Source organism: Camellia sinensis, unplaced genomic scaffold (assembly GCF_055761805.1).
Source record: "Camellia sinensis isolate YWXY unplaced genomic scaffold, ASM5576180v1 Unanchor4, whole genome shotgun sequence".
Classification (NCBI taxonomy): domain Eukaryota; kingdom Viridiplantae; phylum Streptophyta; class Magnoliopsida; order Ericales; family Theaceae; genus Camellia; species Camellia sinensis.
Genome location: NW_028129277.1, coordinates 18,973,339 through 18,987,500, shown reverse-complemented (window position 1 = coordinate 18,987,500; position 14,162 = coordinate 18,973,339).

Sequence of the window (14,162 nt, the reverse complement as noted above, 5' to 3'; positions counted from 1 at the left end):
GGCAACTCGTTCGAACGTCAAAGCCAACCAAATGGCAATTACCCGAGGGACACGCTTTTCGCAAGGCACCTTCCACTAGGGAAGCGCAAGCAACCCGAAGGCGAGTCGAAGACAACCCGAGGGACATGGAGGAATGCACCAGTGGAGTTCGCTGCACAGGCAGGGATCCGTCCAACTCGCACAAACCGAACACAACTCACGCGCCACGACGTACACTGTGCACCAGCCCCCCAAAACGAATCACCCCCCGAAGGACTAAGAAGCCCGACGAACGCGCGAAAACATTTAGAGAGGCCGAGCAAGCACCGGTTAGCGCGAATGCAAATAACAAACGCAACAGGCAAATTTCGAGGGACATACTTTTCGCAACAAGCTTCCACTAGGAAAGCATAGGCAACTCGTTCGAACGTCAAAGCCAACCAAATGGCAATTACCCGAGGGACACGCTTTTCGCAAGGCACCTTCCACTAGGGAAGCGCAAGCAACCCGAAGGCGAGTCGAAGACAACCCGAGGGACATGGAGGAATGCACCAGTGGAGTTCGCTGCACAGGCAGGGATCCGTCCAACTCGCACAAACCGAACACAACTCACGCGCCACGACGTACACTGTGCACCAGCCCCCCAAAACGAATCACCCCCCGAAGGACCAAGAAGCCCGACGAACGCGCGAAAACATTTAGAGAGGCCGAGCAAGCACCGGTTAGCGCGAATGCAAATAACAAACGCAACAGGCAACTTTCGAGGGACATACTTCTCGCAACAAGCTTCCACAAGGAAAGCACAGGCAACTCGTTCGCACGCCAAAGCCAACCAAATGGCAATTTAACCGAGGGACATGCATTTCGCAAGGCAACTTGTACAATTACCCGAGGGACATGGCATGCTTGCCAAGGCCGTGGCTTGGCATGCTTGCCAAGGCCGTGGCATGACATGCTGCTGGCCAAGGCCGGGCATGCCATGCTGCTGGACAAGGCCGTGGCAAGGCATGCTGATGGCCGAGGCCGTGGCAAGGCATGCTGATGGCCGAGGCCGTGGCAAGGCATGCTGATGGCCGAGGCCGTGGCAAGGCATGCTGCTGGCCAAGGCGTTGGCATGGCATGCTGCTGCTGACCAAGGCTTGGGCTTGCCATGCTGCCGGCCAAGGCCGCGGCATGGCATGCTGCCGGCCAAGGCCGCGGCATGCCATGTTGCTGGCCAAGGCCGTGGCATGGCATGCTGCTGGCCAAGGCCGTGGCATGACATGCTGGCCAAGGCCGGGGCATGGCAAGCTGCTGGCCAAGGTCGTGGCATGGCACGCTGCTGGCCAAGGCCGGGGCATAGCACGCTGCTGGCCATGGCCGTGGCTTGGCAAGGTTGCCAAGGCCGGGGCATGGCGTGCTGCTGGCCAAGGCTTTGGCATGCCATGTTGCTGGCCAAGGCTGTGGCATGGCATGCTGCTGGCCAAGGCTGTGGCATGGCATGCTGCTGGCCAAGGCCGTGGCATGACATGCTGGCCAAGGCCGGGGCATGGCATGCTGCTGGCCAAGGTCGTGGCATGGCATGCTGCTGGCCAAGGCCGTGGCATGACATGCTTGCCAAGGCCAGGGCATGGCATGCTGCTGGCCAAGGCTTTGGCATGCCATGTTGCTGGCCAAGGCTGTGGCATGGCATGCTGCCCTAGGCCAACGTGCCACCGCCACCGCCGCGGGCCGCCACTCGACGCATCCCGTGCTTGGCTATGTAGTTTCGATGCCACAAGCCAATGCCACAAGCCAAGCGATGGCATGTGCCAAGCGCCCGCCTAGGCATAGGCGTGGCCTGTGGCCTGGCCATGCTGGCCAGCCTTAAGGGAGGTGCCCCCCCCTTATAATAGCCTGTTAAGCCCTTTTCAATCTGGCAGGAGGAAACATCAAGCATGTTCGAGGAGTCATAATGGGGTTTTTTTAAAAAGTAATGGTTTTTTGCCAAAACTTTCAACATGAAAGTTGTATGAAATAATTTAATACACCATAAAAAAAATTATAAAAAAATATTTGGCCACCGGAATATTTTATTTTAATTTATTTCAATTTTAATACTTAAAAAATAATAAAAATTACTAAAAATACTCAAAAAATTCTAGAAAAATTCCAACAATTATAAGATGAGGCACTAGTAATTATAGTAATTTTTTTAATTATTTTTTTATTTTTAATTTATTTTATTATAATTTTTATGAGTAAATAAATAATTAAAAAGCCCGACGAACGTGCAAAAACTCTTAGAGAAACCCAGCAAGCATCGGATAGCTCGAATGCAAATAACAAACGCAACAGGCAACTTCCGAGGGACATACTTTTCCCAACAAGCTTCCACTGGGGAAAGCACTAGCAACGTGTTCGCAAGTCAAAGGCAACCAAACCGGCTATTACCCGAGGGACAAGCATTTCGCAGGGCAACATATACGTAAGTCAAAGCCAAACCAAATGGCAATTACACGAGGGACAGGATTGCTTGCCAAGGGCGTGGCATGCGATGTTCTAGCCCAAGGCCAAGGCACGCCACGCTGCGGGACAAGGCCGTGGCAAGACATGCGGCTGGCCTTGGCCTTGGCATGGCATGCCGCCGGCTTTGGCTGGGCTGCGTTGGCCTTGCCATGGAATGTTGCTGGCTTCGGATGGGCTGCCTCGGCCTTGGCCTTGGCCGTGGCATGGCATGGCATGCTGCTGGCCTTGGCCTTGGCCTTGGCATGGCATGCTGCTGGCTTTGGCTGGGCTGCCTTGGCCGTGGCATGGCATGCTGCTGGCTTTGGCTGGGCTGCCTTGGCCGTGGCATGGCATGCTGCTGGCCTAGGCCTTGGCATGGCATGCTGCTGGCTTTGGCTGGGCTGCCTTGGCCGTGGCATGGCATGCTGCTGGCCTAGGCCTTGGCATGGCATGCTGCTGGCTTTGGCTGGCAGCCTTGGCCGTGGCATGGCATGCTGCTGGCCTTGGCCTTGGCATGGCATGCTGCTGGCTTTGGCTGGCCTGCCTTGGCCGTGGCATGGCATGCTGCTGGCCTTGGCCTTGGCATGGCATGCTGCTGGCTTTGGCTGGCCTGCCTTGGCCGTGGCATGGCATGCTGCTGGCCTAGGCCTTGGCATGGCATGCTGCTGGCTTTGGCTGGCCTGCCTTGGCCGTGGCATGGCATGCTGCTGGCCTAGGCATGGCATGGCATGCTGCTGGCTTTGGCTGGGCTGCCTTGGCCGTGGCATGGCATGCTGCTGGCCTTGGCCTTGATATGGCATGCTGCTGGCTTTGGCTGGGCTGCCTTGGCCGTGGCATGGCATGCTGCTGGCCTAGGCCTTGGCATGGCATGCTGCTGGCTTTGGCTGGGCTGCCTTGGCCTTGGCATGGCATGCTGCTGGCTTTGGCTGGCCTGCCTTGGCCGTGGCATGGCATGCTGCTGGCCTAGGCCATGGCATGGCATGCTGCTGGCTTTGGCTGGGCTGCCTTGGCCGTGGCATGGCATGCTGCTGCCCTTGGCCTTGATATGGCATGCTGCTGGCTTTGGCTGGGCTGCCTTGGCCGTGGCATGGCATGCTGCTGGCCTAGGCCTTGGCATGGCATGCTGCTGGCTTTGGCTGGCCTGCGTTGGCCGTGGCATGGCATGCTGCTGGCCTAGGCCTTCGCATGGCATGCTGCTGGCCTAGGCCTTCGCATGGCATGCTGCTGGCTTTGGCTGGGCTGCCTTGGCCGTGGCATGGCATGCTGCTGGCCTTGGCCTTGGCATGGCATGCTGCTGGCTTTGGCTGGGCTGCCTTGGCCGTGGCATGGCATGCTGGTGGCCTAGGCCTTGGCATGGCATGCTGCTGGCTTTGGCTGGCCTGCCTTGGCCGTGGCATGGCATGCTGCTGGCCTAAGCCTTGGCATGGCATGCTGCTGGCTTTGGTTGGGCTGCCTTGGCCGTGGCATGGCATGCTGCTGGCCTTGGCCTTGGCATGGCATGCTGCTCGCTTTGGCTGGCCTGCCTTGGCCGTGGCATGGCATGCTGCTGGCCTAGGCCTTGGCATGGCATGCTGCTGGCTTTGGCTGGGCTGCCTTGGCCGTGGCATGGCATGCTGCTGGCCTTGGCCTTGGCATGCCATGCTGTTGGCTTTGGCTGGCCTGCCTTGGCCGTGGCATGGCATGCTGCTGGCCTAGGCCTTGGCATGGCATGCTGCTGGCTTTGGCTGGGCTGCCTTGGCCGTGGCATGGCATGCTGCTGGCCTTGGCCTTGGCATGGCATGCTGCTGGCTTTGGCTGGGCTGCCTTGGCCGTGGCATGGCATGCTGCTGGCCTTGGCCTTGGCATGGCATGCTGCTGGCTTTGGCTGGGCTGCCTTGGCCGTGGCATGGCATGCTGCTGGCCTAGGCCTTGGCATGGCATGCTGCTGGCTTTGGCTGGGCTGCCTTGGCCGTGGCATGGCATGCTGCTGGCCTAGGCCTTGGCATGGTATGCTGCTGGCCTAGGCCTTGGCATGGCATGCTGCTGGCTTTGGCTGGCAGCCTTGGCCGTGGCATGGCATGCTGCTGGCCTTGGCCTTGGCATGGCATGCTGCTGGCCTTGGCCTTGGCATGGCATGCTGCTGGCTTTGGCAGGCCTGCCTTGGCCGTGGCATGGCATGCTGCTGGCCTTGGCCTTGGCATGGCATGCTGCTGGCTTTGGCTGGCCTGCCTTGGCCGTGGCATGGCATGCTGCTGGCCTAGGCCTTGGCATGGCATGCTGCTGGCTTTGGCTGGCCTGCCTTGGCCGTGGCATGGCATGCTGCTGGCCTAGGCATGGCATGGCATGCTGCTGGCTTTGGCTGGGCTGCCTTGGCCGTGGCATGGCATGCTGCTGGCCTTGGCCTTGATATGGCATGCTGCTGGCTTTGGCTGGGCTGCCTTGGCCGTGGCATGGCATGCTGCTGGCCTAGGCCTTGGCATGGCATGCTGCTGGCTTTGGCTGGGCTGCCTTGGCCGTGGCATGGCATGCTGCTGGCCTTGGCCTTGGCATGGCATGCTGCTGGCTTTGGCTGGCCTGCCTTGGCCGTGGCATGGCATGCTGCTGGCCTAGGCCATGGCATGGCATGCTGCTGGCTTTGGCTGGGCTGCCTTGGCCGTGGCATGGCATGCTGCTGCCCTTGGCCTTGATATGGCATGCTGCTGGCTTTGGCTGGGCTGCCATGGCCGTGGCATGGCATGCTGCTGGCCTAGGCCTTGGCATGGCATGCTGCTGGCTTTGGCTGGCCTGCGTTGGCCGTGGCATGGCATGCTGCTGGCCTAGGCCTTGGCATGGCATGCTGCTGGCTTTGGCTGGGCTGCCTTGGCCGTGGCATGGCATGCTGCTGGCCTTGGCCTTGGCATGGCATGCTGCTGGCTTTGGCTGGGCTGCCTTGGCCGTGGCATGGCATGCTGGTGGCCTAGGCCTTGGCATGGCATGCTGCTGGCTTTGGCTGGCCTGCCTTGGCCGTGGCATGGCATGCTGCTGGCCTAAGCCTTGGCATGGCATGCTGCTGGCTTTGGTTGGGCTGCCTTGGCCGTGGCATGGCATGCTGCTGGCCTAGGCCTTGGCATGGCATGCTGCTCGCTTTGGCTGGCCTGCCTTGGCCGTGGCATGGCATGCTGCTGGCCTAGGCCTTGGCATGGCATGCTGCTGGCTTTGGCTGGGCTGCCTTGGCCGTGGCATGGCATGCTGCTGGCCTTGGCCTTGGCATGCCATGCTGTTGGCTTTGGCTGGCCTGCCTTGGCCGTGGCATGGCATGCTGCTGGCCTAGGCCTTGGCATGGCATGCTGCTGGCTTTGGCTGGGCTGCCTTGGCCGTGGCATGGCATGCTGCTGGCCTTGGCCTTGGCATGGCATGCTGCTGGCTTTGGCTGGGCTGCCTTGGCCGTGGCATGGCATGCTGCTGGCCTTGGCCTTGGCATGGCATGCTGCTGGCTTTGGCTGGGCTGCCTTGGCCGTGGCATGGCATGCTGCTGGCCTAGGCCTTGGCATGGCATGCTGCTGGCTTTGGCTGGGCTGCCTTGGCCGTGGCATGGCATGCTGCTGGCCTTGGCCTTGGCATGGCATGCTGCTGGCTTTGGCTGGCCTGCCTTGGCCGTGGCATGGCATGCTGCTGGCCTAGGCCTTGGCATGGCATGCTGCTGGCTTTGGCTGGCCTGCCTTGGCCGTGGCATGGCATGCTGCTGGCCTAGGCCTTGGCATGGCATGCTGCTGGCTTTGGCTGGCCTGCCTTGGCCGTGGCATGGCATGCTGCTGGCCTAGGCATGGCATGGCATGCTGCTGGCTTTGGCTGGGCTGCCTTGGCCGTGGCATGGCATGCTGCTGGCCTTGGCCTTGAGATGGCATGCTGCTGGCTTTGGCTGGGCTGCCTTGGCCGTGGCATGGCATGCTGCTGGCCTAGGCCTTGGCATGGCATGCTGCTGGCTTTGGCTGGGCTGCCTTGGCCGTGGCATGGCATGCTGCTGGCCTTGGCCTTGGCATGGCATGCTGCTGGCTTTGGCTGGCCTGCCTTGGCCGTGGCATGGCATGCTGCTGGCCTAGGCCATGGCATGGCATGCTGCTGGCTTTGGCTGGGCTGCCTTGGCCGTGGCATGGCATGCTGCTGCCCTTGGCCTTGATATGGCATGCTGCTGGCTTTGGCTGGGCTGCCATGGCCGTGGCATGGCATGCTGCTGGCCTAGGCCTTGGCATGGCATGCTGCTGGCTTTGGCTGGCCTGCGTTGGCCGTGGCATGGCATGCTGCTGGCCTACGCCTTGGCATGGCATGCTGCTGGCTTTGGCTGGGCTGCCTTGGCCGTGGCATGGCATGCTGCTGGCCTTGGCCTTGGCATGGCATGCTGCTGGCTTTGGCTGGGCTGCCTTGGCCGTGGCATGGCATGCTGGTGGCCTAGGCCTTGGCATGGCATGCTGCTGGCTTTGGCTGGCCTGCCTTGGCCGTGGCATGGCATGCTGCTGGCCTAAGCCTTGGCATGGCATGCTGCTGGCTTTGGTTGGGCTGCCTTGGCCGTGGCATGGCATGCTGCTGGCCTAGGCCTTGGCATGGCATGCTGCTCGCTTTGGCTGGCCTGCCTTGGCCGTGGCATGGCATGCTGCTGGCCTAGGCCTTGGCATGGCATGCTGCTGGCTTTGGCTGGGCTGCCTTGGCCGTGGCATGGCATGCTGCTGGCCTTGGCCTTGGCATGCCATGCTGTTGGCTTTGGCTGGCCTGCCTTGGCCGTGGCATGGCATGCTGCTGGCCTAGGCCTTGGCATGGCATGCTGCTGGCTTTGGCTGGGCTGCCTTGGCCGTGGCATGGCATGCTGCTGGCCTTGGCCTTGGCATGGCATGCTGCTGGCTTTGGCTGGGCTGCCTTGGCCGTGGCATGGCATGCTGCTGGCCTTGGCCTTGGCATGGCATGCTGCTGGCTTTGGCTGGGCTGCCTTGGCCGTGGCATGGCATGCTGCTGGCCTAGGCCTTGGCATGGCATGCTGCTGGCTTTGGCTGGGCTGCCTTGGCCGTGGCATGGCATGCTGCTGGCCTAGGCCGTGGCATGGCATGCTGCTGGCCTTGGCCTTGGCATGGCATGCTGCTGGCTTTGGCTGGCCTGCCTTGGCCGTGGCATGGCATGCTGCTGGCCTAGGCCTTGGCATGGCATGCTGCTGGCTTTGGCTGGCCTGTTTTGGCCGTGGCATGGCATGCTGCTGGCCTAGGCCTTGGCATGGCATGCTGCTGGCTTTGGCTGGCCTGCCTTGGCCGTGGCATGGCATGCTGCTGGCCTAGGCCATGGCATGGCATGCTGCTGGCTTTGGCTGGGCTGCCTTGGCCGTGGCATGGCATGCTGCTGGCCTTGGCCTTGATATGGCATGCTGCTGGCTTTGGCTGGGCTGCCTTGGCCGTGCCATGGCATGCTGCTGGCCTAGGCCTTGGCATGGCATGCTGCTGGCTTTGGCTGGCCTGCCTTGGCCGTGGCATGGCATGCTGCTGGCCTTGGCCTTGGCATGGCATGCTGCTGGCTTTGGCTGGCCTGCCTTGGCCGTGGCATGGCATGCTGCTGGCCTAGGCCATGGCATGGCATGCTGCTGGCTTTGGCTGGGCTGCCTTGGCCGTGGCATGGCATGCTGCTGCCCTTGGCCGTGATATGGCATGCTGCTGGCTTTGGCTGGGCTGCCTTGGCCGTGGCATGGCATGCTGCTGGCCTAGGCCTTGGCATGGCATGTTGCTGGCTTTGGCTGGCCTGCCTTGGCCGTGGCATGGCATGCTGCTGGCCTAGGCCTTGGCATGGCATGCTGCTGGCTTTGGCTGGGCTGCCTTGGCCGTGGCATGGCATGCTGCTGGCCTTGGCCTTGGCATGGCATGCTGCTGGCTTTGGCGGGGCTGCCTTGGCCGTGGCATGGCATGCTGGTGGCCTAGGCCTTGGCATGGCATGCTGCTGGCTTTGGCTGGCCTGCCTTGGCCGTGGCATGGCATGCTGCTGGCCTAGGCCTTGGCATGGCATGCTGCTGGCTTTGGTTGGGCTGCCTTGGCCGTGGCATGGCATGCTGCTGGCCTTGGCCTTGGCATGGCATGCTGCTGGCTTTGGCTGGCCTGCCTTGGCCGTGGCATGGCATGCTGCTGGCCTTGGCCTTGGCATGGCATGCTGCTGGCTTTGGCTGGGCTGCCTTGGCCGTGGCATGGCATGCTGCTGGCCTAGGCCTTGGCATGGCATGCTGCTGGCTTTGGCTGGGCTGCCTTGGCCGTGGCATGGCATGCTGCTGGCCTAGGCCGTGGCATGGCATGCTGCTGGCCTTGGCCTTGGCATGGCATGCTGCTGGCTTTGGCTGGCCTGCCTTGGCCGTGGCATGGCATGCTGCTGGCCTAGGCCTTGGCATGGCATGCTGCTGGCTTTGGGTGGGCTGCCTTGGCCGTGGCATGGCATGCTGCTGGCCTTGGCCTTGGCATGGCATGCTGCTGGCTTTGGCTGGGCTGCCTTGGCCGTGGCATGGCATGCTGCTGGCCTTGGCCTTGGCATGGCATGCTGCTGGCTTTGGCTGGGCTGCCCTGGCCGTGGCATGGCATGCTGCTGGCTTTGGCTTGCCTGCCTTGGCCGTGGCATGGCATGCTGCTGGCCTAGGCCTTGGCATGGCATGCTGCTGGCTTTGGCTGGGCTGCCTTGGCCGTGGCATGGCATGCTGCTGGCCTTGGCCGTGGCATGGCATGCTGCTGGCCTTGGCCTTGGCATGGCATGCTGCTGGCTTTGGCTGGGCTGCCTTGGCCGTGGCATGGCATGCTGGTGGCCTAGGCCTTGGCATGGCATGCTGCTGGCTTTGGCTGGCCTGCCTTGGCCGTGGCATGGCATGCTGCTGGCCTAGGCCTTGGCATGGCATGCTGCTGGCTTTGGGTGGGCTGCCTTGGCCGTGGCATGGCATGCTGCTGGCCTTGGCCTTGGCATGGCATGCTGCTGGCTTTGGCTGGCCTGCCTTGGCCGTGGCATGGCATGCTGCTGGCCTAGGCCTTGGCATGGCATGCTGCTGGCTTTGGCTGGGCTGCCTTGGCCGTGGCATGGCATGCTGCTGGCCTTGGCCTTGGCATGGCATGCTGCTGGCTTTGGCTGGGCTGCCTTGGCCGTGGCATGGCATGCTGCTGGCCATGGCCTTGGCATGGCATGCTGCTGGCTTTGGCTTGCCTGCCTTGGCCGTGGCATGGCATGCTGCTGGCCTAGGCCTTGGCATGGCATGCTGCTTGCTTTGGCTGGGCTGCCTTGGCCGTGGCATGGCATGCTGCTGGCCTTGGCCTTGGCATGGCATGCTGCTGGCTTTGGCTGGCCTGCCTTGGCCGTGGCATGGCATGCTGCTGGCCTAGGCCTTGGCATGGCATGCTGCTGGCTTTGGCTGGGCTGCCTTGGCCGTGGCATGGCATGCTGCTGGCCTTGGCCTTGGCATGGCATGCTGCTGGCTTTGGCTTGCCTGCCTTGGCCGTGGCATGGCATGCTGCTGGCCTAGGCCTTGGCATGGCATGCTGCTGGCTTTGGCTGGGCTGCCTTGGCCGTGGCATGGCATGCTGCTGGCCTTGGCCTTGGCTTGGCATGCTGCTGGCTTTGGCTGGGCTGCCTTGGCTGCGGTTCTTATCACTAGACGTGCGTTGCGTGCGAAGGCGTGCAAAGGCGTGCGCGACCATGCGCGCAACACGCGCACCGTGGTCAAAAGACCACGCGCGCGGTATTCGCACAGGCCACGCTGCCCACGCCGCGGGCATGCCAGGCCGCCCAGGCCGTGCGCATGCCATGCCGTGCTGCCCAGGCCGGCTGCATGCCAGGCCGCCCAGGCCGTGCGCATGCCATGCCGTGCTGCCCACGCCGCGGGCATGCCAGGCCGGCTGCATGCCAGGCCGCCCAGGCCGTGCGCATGCCATGCCGTGCTGCCCACGCCGCGGGCATGCCAGGCCGGCTGCATGCCAGGCCGCCCAGGCCGTGCGCATGCCATGCCGTGCTGCCCATGCCGCGCGCATGCCAGGCCGCCCACGCCCGCGCGCATGCCACGCCATGCTGCCCAAGGCCGCGCCCAGGCCGCGCAAGGCCGCGCCCAGGCCGCGCAAGGCCGCGCCCAGGCCGCCCAAGGCCGCGCCCAGGCCGCGCAAGGCCGCGCCCAGGCCGCGCAAGGCCGCCCAAGGCCGCGGTCCAGGCCGCCCAAGGCCGCGGCCGAGCCGCCCCAGGCCGCAGCCCAGGCCGCGGTCGAGCCGCAGTGCATGTAACCCAAGGCCGCAGCCCAGGCCGCGCCCAACATGGGGCGTACCTGCCACTGCCTTGCCCTGGGCAAGGGAGGTGCCCCCCCCTTATAATAGCCTGTTAAGCCCTTTTCAATCTGGCAGGAGGAAACATCAAGCATGTTCGAGGAGTCATAATGGGGTTTTTTTAAAAAGTAATGGTTTTTTGCCAAAACTTTCAACATGAAAGTTGTAGGAAATAATTTAATACACCATAAAAAAAATTAAAAAAAATATTTTTTTACAGAAAATATTTTATTTTAATTTATTTCGATATTAATACTTAAAAAATAATAAAAATTAATAAAAATAGTCAAAAAATTATGGAAAAATTCCCATAATTAAAGGATGATTCACTAGTAATTATAGAAATTATTAAATTATTTTTTTCATTTTTTTTATTTTATTTTGATTTTTTTATGCCAAATAAGGGCTTTAAAAATTCGAAAAGCTCCAGAAAAATTGCAAAAAAATAGGGAATGACATTTAAAATTGATTGTAGTGCATTTTTAATTGTGTTGCACGGTTTGGGTAAGATTATAAAAGAATCATGTTCAAAAAGATCGATCGAGGCGGTGGCACGCCATGGCCTTGGCCTTAGCCTTGGCCTTTGCCCGCGGCCTTGGCCTTTGCCCGCGGCCTTGGCCTTTGCCTTGGCCTTGGCCATGCCTTGCACAGGGACTTGGCCTTGCCCACTGCCTTGGCCTTGGCTTTGGCCTTGGCCTTGGCATGGCATGGCATGCTCGCCGAGGCCGTGGCATGCCTTGCTGCTAGCCAAGGCCGTGGCGTGGCATGCTCGCCCAGCCCGTGGCATGCCGTGCTCGCCCAGCCCGTGGCACGCCATGTTGGCCCAAGGCATTGGCATGGCATGCCGGCCAAGGCATGCTGGCCAACGCTGCACAAGGCGGTGCCATGGCATGGCATGCTGACCAAGACCGTGCCATGGCATGCTGGGCGAGGCCGGGGCATGGCATGCTGGCCGAGGCCGTGGCTTGCCATGCCGCCACGGCCGTGGCATGCCGGGCAACGGACCGGCATGGCCCAGCCCGTGGCACGCCATGTTGGCCCAAGGCATTGGCATGGCATGCCGGCCAAGGCATGCTGGCCAACGCTGCGGCACGGCGTGCTGGACAAGGCGGTGCCATGGCATGGCATGCTGACCAAGACAGTGCCATGGCATGCTGGCCGAGGCCGTGGCATGGCATGCTGGCCGAGGCCGTGGCTTGCCATGCCGCCACGGCCGTGGCATGCTGGGCAACGGACCGGCATGGCATGCTGGCCGTGGCGGTGGCACGACATGCTGGCCAAGGCAGTGGCATGGCATGTAGGCCAAGGCTAAGGCATGGCACGCTGTGGCATGGCACGCTGGCCAAGGCAGTCGCAAGGCATGCGGGCCGAGGCCGCGGCACGGCCCGCTGGGCAACGCGGTGGCATGGCATGCTGGGCAACGCCGTGGCAAGGCATGCGGGCCGAGGCCTTGGCATGGCATGCTGGCCGAGGCCGTGGCATGGCATGCGGGCCGAGGCCGTGGCATGGCATGGCATGCGGGCCGAGGCCGTGGCATGGCATGCGGGCCGAGGCCGTGGCGTGGCATGGCATGGCATGTTGGGCAACGCCGTGGCAAGACATGCGGGCCGAGGCCGTGGCATGGCATGTTGGGCAACGCCCTGGCAAGCCATGCGGGCCGAGGCCGTGGCGTGGCATGTTCGCCAAGGCTAAGGCATGGCACGCCGGGCAACGCGGTGCATTGGCATGCTGGGCAGCGCGGTGGCAAGGCATGGGGGCCGAGGCCGTGGCATGGCATGTTGGGCAACGCCGTGGCAAGACATGCGGGCCGAGGCCGTGGCATGGCATGCGGGCCGAGGCCGTGGCACGACATGTTGGCCAAGGCTAAGGCATGGCACGCCGGGCAACGCGGTGGCATGGCATGCTGGGCAACGCGGTGGCAAGGCATGCGGGCCGAGGCCGTGGCATGGCATGTTGGGCAACGCCGTAGAAGGGCATGCGGGCCGAGGCCGTGGCATGGCATGCGGGCCGAGGCCGTGGCATGGCATGTTGGGCGACGCCGTAGCAAGGCATGCGGGCCGAGGCCGTGGCATGTCATGCGGGCCGAGGCCGTGGCATGGCATGCGGGCCGAGGCCGTGGCATGGCATGTTGGCCGAGGCCGTGGCAAGGCATGCGGGCCGAGGCCGTGGCATGGCATGTTTGGCAACGCCGTGGCAAGACATGCGGGCCGTGGCATGGCATGGCATGCGGGCCGAGGCCGTGGCACGACATGTTGGCCAAGGCTAAGGCATGGCACGCCGGGCAACGCGGTGGCATGGCACGCCGGGCAACGCGGTGGCAAGGCATGCGGGCCGGGGCCGTGGCATGGCATGTTGGGCGACGCCGTAGCAAGGCATGCGGTCCGAGGCCGTGGCATGTCATGCGGGCCGAGGCCATGGCATGGCATGCGGGCCGAGGCCGTGGCATGGCATGTTGGGCGACGCCGTAGCAAGGCATGCGGGCCGAGGCCGTGGCATGTCATGCGAGCCGAGGCCGTGGCATGGCATGCGGGCCGAGGCCGTGGCATGGCAAGTTGGGCGACGTCGTGGCAAGGCATGCGGGCCGAGGCCGTGGCATGTCACGCGGGCCGAGGCCGTGGCATGGCATGCGGGCAGAGGCCGTGGCATGGCATGTTGGGCGACGCCGTCGCAAGGCATGCGGGCCGAGGCCGTGGCATGGCATGCGGGCCGAGGCCGTGGCATGGCATGTTGGGCGACGCCGTAGCAAGGCATGCGGGCCGAGGCCGTGGCATGTCATGGCATGTTGGGCGACGCCGTAGCAAGGCATGCGGGCCGAGGCCGTGGCATGGCATGTTTGGCAACGCCGTGGCAAGACATGAGGGCCGTGGCATGGCATGGCATGCGGGCCGAGGCCGTGGCACGACATGTTGGCCAAGGCTAAGGCATGGCACGCCGGGCAACGCGGTGGCATGGCATGCGGGCCGGGGCCGTGGCATGGCATGTTGGCCAACGTCGTAGCAAGGCATGCGGGCCGAGGCCGAGGCCGTGGCACGGCATGCGGGCCGAGGCTGTGGCATGGCATGTTGGGCGACGCCGTAGCAAGGCATGCGGTCCGAGGCCGTGGCATGTCATGCGGGCCGAGGCCGTGGCATGGCATGCGGGCCGAGGCCGTGGCATGGCATGTTGGGCGACGCCGTAGCAAGGCATGCGGGCCGAGGCCGTGCCGTGGCATGCGGGCCGAGGCCGTGGCATGGCATGCGGGCCGAGGCCGTGGCATGGCATGTTGGGCGACGCCGTAGCAAGGCATGCGGTCCGAGGCCGTGGCCTGTCATGCGGGCCGAGGCCGTGGCATGGCATGCGGGCCGAGGCCGTGGCATGGCATGTTGGGCGACGCCGTAGCATGGCATGCGGGCCGAGGCCGTGGCATGTCATGCGCGCCGAGGCCGTGGCATGGCATGCGGGCCGAGGCCGTGGCAT